This window comes from Vombatus ursinus, unplaced genomic scaffold, assembly GCF_900497805.2.
Source record: "Vombatus ursinus unplaced genomic scaffold, bare-nosed wombat genome assembly UNPS02014779.1, whole genome shotgun sequence".
Lineage (NCBI taxonomy): Eukaryota > Metazoa > Chordata > Mammalia > Diprotodontia > Vombatidae > Vombatus > Vombatus ursinus.
The window spans coordinates 34,801,827-34,809,501 of record NW_020954557.1 but is presented as its reverse complement, the minus strand read 5'-3'; the positions used below and the strand labels follow the sequence as shown (position 1 = coordinate 34,809,501).

General features: G+C 39.0%; 1 pseudogene; it reads left to right on the top strand.

Annotated features, from left to right (window-relative positions):
- Positions 1-3,448: 3,448 nt before the first annotated feature.
- LOC114045618 lies at positions 3,449-7,330 on the top strand (annotated as a pseudogene).
- The last annotated feature ends 345 nt before the right edge of the window (positions 7,331-7,675 follow it).

Below are 7,675 nucleotides of genomic sequence, written 5' to 3'. Positions count from 1 at the left end.
TATTCCCTCCTTAAGTCAAATACTATGAGAATAAGATTCACTCATTCCCTCTCACCTTCCCCCATTTCCCCTCCACTGTAAGAGCCTTTTCTTTTCTGGTTTTGGTTTTTTTTTTGGTGGGATAATTTACCCCATTCTACCTCTCCCTTTCTCCTCCTCCTAGTATACTCTCTCACCCCTTAATTTTATTCTCCAGATATGACCCCTTCATCTTCAACTCACCCTGTGCCCTCTATGTATCTATATCTATTTATATCTACATCTATCTATCTATCTATCTACCTATCCATATGATTTTTCCCTCCAACTACCCTAATACTGAGAAAGGTCTCATGAGTTTATTTTGACACTCTATTCTGACACTGAGGCACTATTTTATCTTGTGTGTGGAGGAAATCTATAGAGCTTGAATTTTCCTGACCTATTCTGCATCTTCCCAGAATACTATCCCACTCCAGTATCTTTGCCAGGAAAACTCCAAACAAGGTTACAAAGAGTCAGACACAACTGAAAAATGACCAAACAAGAAAAAAGTCAGTTTTGCTGACTTGCATTGGCAAAGGGAGTTTTTTCATCAGGAGGTCCTTACATGAATAAAGTCACAGATATTCCTTTCTTTCCCTCTCAAAATTACCTATATCATGGGGTTATCACAAGGACAAAATAAAAGAATGTATGAAAACAAGCAGTAGCCCAAGGGAAACACAAGAGGGGTTCCTACTTTTTCTCCTTTTCTGCCCACTTACCTCTCACATATTACAGAGTGTCAAAGAGCCCAACAGGCATCTGCTTCAGGGAGTCCTTTTACTCCTCAACACTAGCTCCTACCAGGCAATGGATGCCCTTTCTCAGATATATATGCTATCTCCCTACCCTAGTCCATCCCTGTGCATCCCTGTTCTTTCTTGAGGTAATGTACTTAGAGCTCCACACCAAATTTCAGACCCATCATCTCCTTCATGACAGTCATTGGTCAAGATTTTCCTGCCATGTCTTGTCCTCCAAGGTCTATCAGGCCTTACAATCCACCCTGGGCCCTAGGCTTTTCCATGTGCCTTGAAGGTGGAATCTCCTGTATGTGTCATCTCCCTTAATTAGAATGTAGCTTCTTGAGTGCAATTACTTCCTCTCCCTTCTATTTGCATCCCTAGCACTAATGAATGCTTTTCCATTGTATTCTATCTCATTTCAATGCATAGAAAGCGTTGATAACAGTAAGGCACTCTTACTTATGTGAGCTGTTCTGATCATCACCAGCATTGAAGAGATGCTCAAAGAAAATACTTTGGACCTAAGTGCAGTCAGTGAAATAACATCATGCAAGTATTTGGCAAACTGGGAAGTACTACATGAAAGATAAGAACAGTTCCAATGGTAGCAACAGTAATAACCTGAAATGAGGTAGCCAAACCAAGCCTTCAGAACCAAAGAGAGAAAGGAACTAAAATTATTGATTTCAGGCTAAGCAAACCTGGCAACAGCTTATTTGTCTGTCTAGAAGGCTCAAACGCCCCTGACACCACAAATTTTCTGAGCTCAAGATGAACACAATACAGGGACTTCAAATAACAGCACTGAGGTCCTCCAGGGCACAGATCATGTTAGAGGTGAAACAAGAATGTATTCTCTTCTTCTGTGGCACTAGACAAATGGGATTTCTTTCTTTTTCTTTCTTTCCTTTTTTCTTCCTTTCTTTTTCTTTTATTTTCATTTCTTCCTTCCTTTCTTTCACTTTCTTTTTTTTCTTTCTTTTATTTTTCTTTCTTTCTTTCCTCAGCAGTTTCTTTCCTGATCCCCCATTGAGGGTTTTTCTGCAAAAATTATGAATTCTGTTTTGGCTTTCTATAGCAGCCTCCATCTTTCCCCTCCCAGTTCCCTAAGCCTTTGTCTCTATTGATATGGGAATAATACAAAATCCAATCCACTCTTTTTGGGACACCAACAGGATTGCATAACCAGTTTTACCTTATATCAAAGTCTGAGGTATTCCTAGTTTTGTTACTTGCTTTGCTGGTGATCCTTGTGGTCACTACTTTTTAGAATTGTAAAATATTCATTCATTCATTCATTTAACAAATAATCATTCAGCACCCACTCTGTGCCCAGTACCAATCAAAGAAGCATAAGATCTGACTCCTACCTTACAGAAAATTATAATTTAGTTGAAGATCATATATATATATATATATATATATATATTCATTAAGTAATAAGGGGTAGCAGAGATCCAGGGGTCATAGGTGGCTAGAGAAGGGGGTGAATGTCATGGGCTGCAGTAATCCAGAAAGCCCCATGGAGGACATGGGACTTGAGTTAAATGTGCAGGATGAGTATCATCTGGTTCAGTTAAGGGGAGAGGGAGAGGACACTTTTGGGAGCATGGAGGGAGAATGAAGAGCTTACACAAAGGCTTCCAGGCATAAATGAGCAAAATATATGCTGGAGAGTAGTCTCTAGAGATCAGAGGGCTTAGATTTGGTGTTGGTCAAAAATAAGATCAGACATGTTAGTTGAGGCAAGGTAGTAATAAATAACCCGTACTTAAGATTTCTATAGTGCTTATAAGTTTAAAAACATTTTGTTATAATAGATAGCCTTATTTGGTCAGTGGTAAAAGAATCATGTTCCCAGTTTTACAGATGAGTATACTGAGGCACAGAGAGATTCCAAGAATTGCCAATGCATATGTGTCTAGGAACTAACAGATTCCAGATTCCAATCTAAGTCTTCAGATGACCATTCAATGCTCTTTCTAGATCCCCGAGTTCCAGGCTTAGACTATATTCTCTGGCACTGGGGAACCTATTGAAAGTTCATGAGCAAGGTAGTGACATGAAAAATGCCTTAGGGACAAGATATTAATCTGGTAGAAATGTACCATTTCTTACTCTATCTACTAAAACTTCATAGCATTCTACCAAATATGCACAGAGTCAATCAATAAGCAATTTATTAAGCAATTGCTTTGTTCCATGCTCTGTGCTAAGTAATGAAGAATCAAAGGTAAAAACAGGGTCTCTGCTTTCAAGGAGCTCACATTCTAATGGAAGAAGTCAGACATCAAGCACCTTTATGGCTTTGCCATGGAGAACAAGGAGGGCAGAAACAACAGGAAATTTCCAACTGAAGAAACTTAAACAACAACAACAACAACTAAAACTAAAACTAAAGGATGGACCAACTGATCACAAAAACATAAATACTCACATGAGGCAACCAAGTGTGGTGAATTGGGATAATTCTTTGTCTAATTCAGCACCTGATTAATTACCTGGTACCAGTTGTTAGTCCTTCCTTTTTGAAGAGGACCATTGACATCATGGGGTGATGTTTCAACTCCCTCATGATTAGATTTAAGTGAGGCACATTTGCACAGAGTTGTCCTACTCATTCTCTCTTCTAGAGTCATCAACATCCAGTGGCAAGACCAAAGCAAGGACAAGTGGCAATGGCCTGGGATGTAGTGAATGACCAAGCTTCAGCCTCCTTCATAGCAATTGGAGTGAATTGTTCTCATTTGCCTATTCCACCAGGTGAAGTCTTCACATACTTGAGGTAAACACTACCCCTCCTCCACTCATCTATGGACCCATCAATTATCCTCAACCTGGTTTAGCCTATCTACCAAGAAGGTTTTATTGGAGTGTGGCCACTGCACATGCTACAGATTCTTGGAGTCACAGGTATGGAACCGCTGAAGCCCAAACCTCAGAGACAATCTTTTGCCACCACTGTCTCTCTTCCCTTGAATTTTGGTTTAGTTTTTGGATTTGCACCAACTTCTTCAGACCCCCAACTTCTTCAGCTGAAATTGTATGAGAGTCAAATTCACAAAAACAAGATTGTGTATTTTGTCAGTTAGGGAGAATAGTGATATTTGGAGGATGGTGAAATAACAATTGTTATTCAACACATTTAATAATGACACAGACATAGAAGCTTTCTGGTACAGTTGACAGAGCACTGGATATAGAATCTGATGTCCTAAATTCAAATTCTGACCCTTCCATTTATTACCTTGTGTAAATTATTTTGTTTCACTAGACCTCAGTGTCCTCATCCAGAAAATGAGGAGATTGGACTAAATAACTTCAAAAATTCCTTTCAATTCAAAACCCCACAAAGATTGTCAAAGGTACTAGAGTGGTTTGCCATTTCCTTCTCCAGCTCAATTTACAGATGAGGAAAGTGAGGCCAATAAGGTGAAGTGACATGCCCAGACTCATACAGCTAGTAAGTGTCTGAGGCAGGATTTTAACTCAGGTCTTCCTGATTCTAGGCCTGATGCTATATCTATTGAGAGTTAGGGTGAAACTAAGTTTTTTTTTTTTCATGGAAGTATTGCACAGATGGCCCCAGTGGGGGTTGTGCGTATTCACTCTCAAAATGCAATTTCTTGCCCTAACTCTGTTGTCAGCTGACCAAGTGAACTAGGATAATTCTCCACCTTCCTGAGCCTCTGTTCTATCATCACTAAAATGGGAATAATAAAATCATTTTACTTTAAGGGGAACTCTATATGTTGGAGACACATTGAAAAGTTAAAAAAAAAAGATTATGCTGGGGTGAAGGATGTTTTAATGTTCTCAGTGTTCCTGCATTAGAGTCCTCCAATATCTCACTATAGCATGAAGGCAGCCTTGGGTTCTCCAAGACTACACAAATGGAACCCTAGTTCTGACCAGGGTTTGGTGAGGGTGTCTTCAGATCATCTAACAAGGATCCCAGTGAAGTTCTGAGAGACCCGTGGATCAAGCTGGTTAACAGGTGGTAAATGTTTTTGGACCTAGGATTTCACAAAGAATGTTAACTAATAGAAGGGTTGGGATCTGCAGTGGTGAGTAGATATGTCTGGAATGCACTTTTAAATGTTTAATAACTGACTCTCCAGGGGAAAAAAATGTGCATGACATACTTTGAAGTTTAAAGTGCATTATTAACATTTTCTCCATCATTTTCTTATGTCTAGACAATTATCATAACAATAAATTAAGTCCTGATACTTTCAGTCATTTCTGACTTTCTGTGACCTAATTTTGAGTTTTCTTGGCAAAGATACTGGAGTGATTTGCCATTTCCTTCTCCATCTCATTTTACAGATGAAGAAACTGAGGCAAACAGGGTGAAGTGACTTGCCCAAGGTGACACAGCTAGTAAAAGTGTTTGAGGTAAGATTTGAACTTACAAAGATGAGTCTTCCTAACTGCAGATCCAGTACTCTATGCACTGCACTCCCTAGCTGCCCTTCTTGATGTGTAGTATTTGCTGATTTCCAAGGTATAAATGCTCATAATGAAAATTTAATAATCAGCTTTCAAGTACAGGTACCAGTTGATTCTAGTATACCCCTGGTTGTATCTCACATCAGGGAAACTGTGGATATTTTAAATATTCTTCCTAACAATGTTATTGTTATCAAGGAGATGTGGTATACCTGAGGATATCTTCATCTCCAAGTAGAGTACCTGGCACATAGCAGGCACCTAATAAATACTTACTGGTTAGTTGTTTGAGCTGTGAGAGTTGACCAAAGTTGCATAGAAAGTTGGTAGCAGAGCTAGGGTTCAAATCTCTCCCATTAATAAAAAAGTCAAAGGAACAACTATGTGGCACTGTGGATAGAGCACCAGGCTTGGAGTCAGTAAGGCCTGAGGTCAAATTTGGAGAAGGAAAGAGTGAGTGAATGATAAGTCTGAACTAGGGTGGTGGTACTATTAGTGGAGAGGAGAGGGTTGTGAGTGATTTTGAGTAAATAGAATCAACAAGACTATTGATCAGATTTAGGTGGAAAGAAGGAAAGGAGTCACAGGGAGGCCAGTCAACTTTTGTTACTAATGTTTCCAAGGTACCACTTCTATCCATGTCACTCATCTGCTACTGTCTCCATTAAAAAATTTAAAAAAACCATTTATTTATTTATTTTTGCTGGTATCAATACAACACTTGATCTTATTATAAGACTAGCCAACCTTACTTCCATCCATACGTAATCAAAGCCGTAAGAAATATTGATTGATACTTAGTCATCTCACCTTATAGTACTCATGATGAACAGGCAAAAAGACTAGGTAGTCTTTTTTTTTTACCAGGTGGTAAATAATTTCTCTCAATCCATCCATCTCTGTTAGCTACTGTCTTCTATCTCTTATCCCTTTCGGGGCTAAAGTCCTTCCACTTCCTTTCCTTTCACTGTCTTCTTTTTTGTCTTTCTTTTTTTAAATTATATATTGATTGAGCTTTAGTTTTCAACATTCACTTTTATAAAATTTTGAGTTCTAAAATTTCCCCCCCTCTCCTTTACCCCCTCCCCAATATGGCAATTAATCTGATAAAAGGTATACATGTACAGTCATCTTAAACATATTTCCACATTAGTCATGTTGTGAAAGAAGAATCAGAACAAAAAGGAAAAACCATGAGAAAGAACAAAAAAAAGGAGAGAGAGGGGGAATAGTGTACTTTGATCTGCATTTGGACTCCACAGTTCTTTCTCTGGATGTATGATTCTTTTGGAGTTGTCTTAGATCACTGCATTGCTGAGGAAAGCTAAGTCTATCAAAGTCGGTCGTTGCACAATGTTGTTGTTACTGTGTACAATGTTCTTCTGGCTCTGCTCACTTCAGTCACATCAGTTTATGCAAGTCTTTCCAGACTTTTCTGAAATCTGTCACTGTTTCTTGTGTCACATCTACCACTGTCACCTATGTCACCTATCTGCCAATGCCACTTTTGTCCCCCATCTACTAATCTCATTTATGTCACCATTGATCTGTTGCTGTGGTGCTAGGACTGTGGCAGACACTGACATGACAACTCAACTGATCTCTTCCAACTTGGAGCTCCATTCCCTTTTTATGGGATGTCTACCCAGAGGTTTTTTGTTTTTGTTTCTGTTTTTGTTTTTACAGCTAATCGAATGCTTAAACAGATACTTTTTAAGTATCCAGGTTACATAGGTGCAGCCTTGGTTTTAGGGGGAGTAGATGTTACTGCACCTCACCTCTACAGCATCTATCCTCATGGATCAACTGATAAATTGCCTTATGTCACCATGGATTCTGGGTCTTTGGCAGCAATGGCTGTATTTGAAGATAAATTTAAACCAGCTGGGATCTTCAATGACTTGGAATCTGGGAGCAACATAGATCTCTGTGTTATCAACAAGACCAAGTTGGACTTTCTCCATCCATCTGATATTCCCAACAAGAAGACAAGTACGTTTGGCAGGTACGAGTGTGAGAAAGGGACAATTGCTATTCTCACTAAGAAAGTCACTTCCCTGGAAATTGAAGTGCTGGTTGAAACAGTACAGAGAAAGGATACTTCCTAAAAGGGCTTGCTCATCAACTCTATTAAATTAGAAAGTTTGTGGTAGCCTCAGGGGTCACCTTATATAAGACAAACTCATCACTAATAAACAAATGGTAATTATGTAAAGAAAAAAAATGGGGCAACTAGGTAGTGCAGCAGATAGAGCACTGGTCCTGGGTCAGAAGGACCTGAGTTCAAAGCTGGTCTCAGACACTTACTAGCTGGGTGACCCTGGGCAAGTCACTTAGCCCTAAGCTTCCAAAAATAAGTAAATAAATAAATAAATAAATAGATAGATAGATAGCTAGATAGATAGGTAGATAGATAGATAGATAGATAGATAGATAGATAGATAGATAGATAG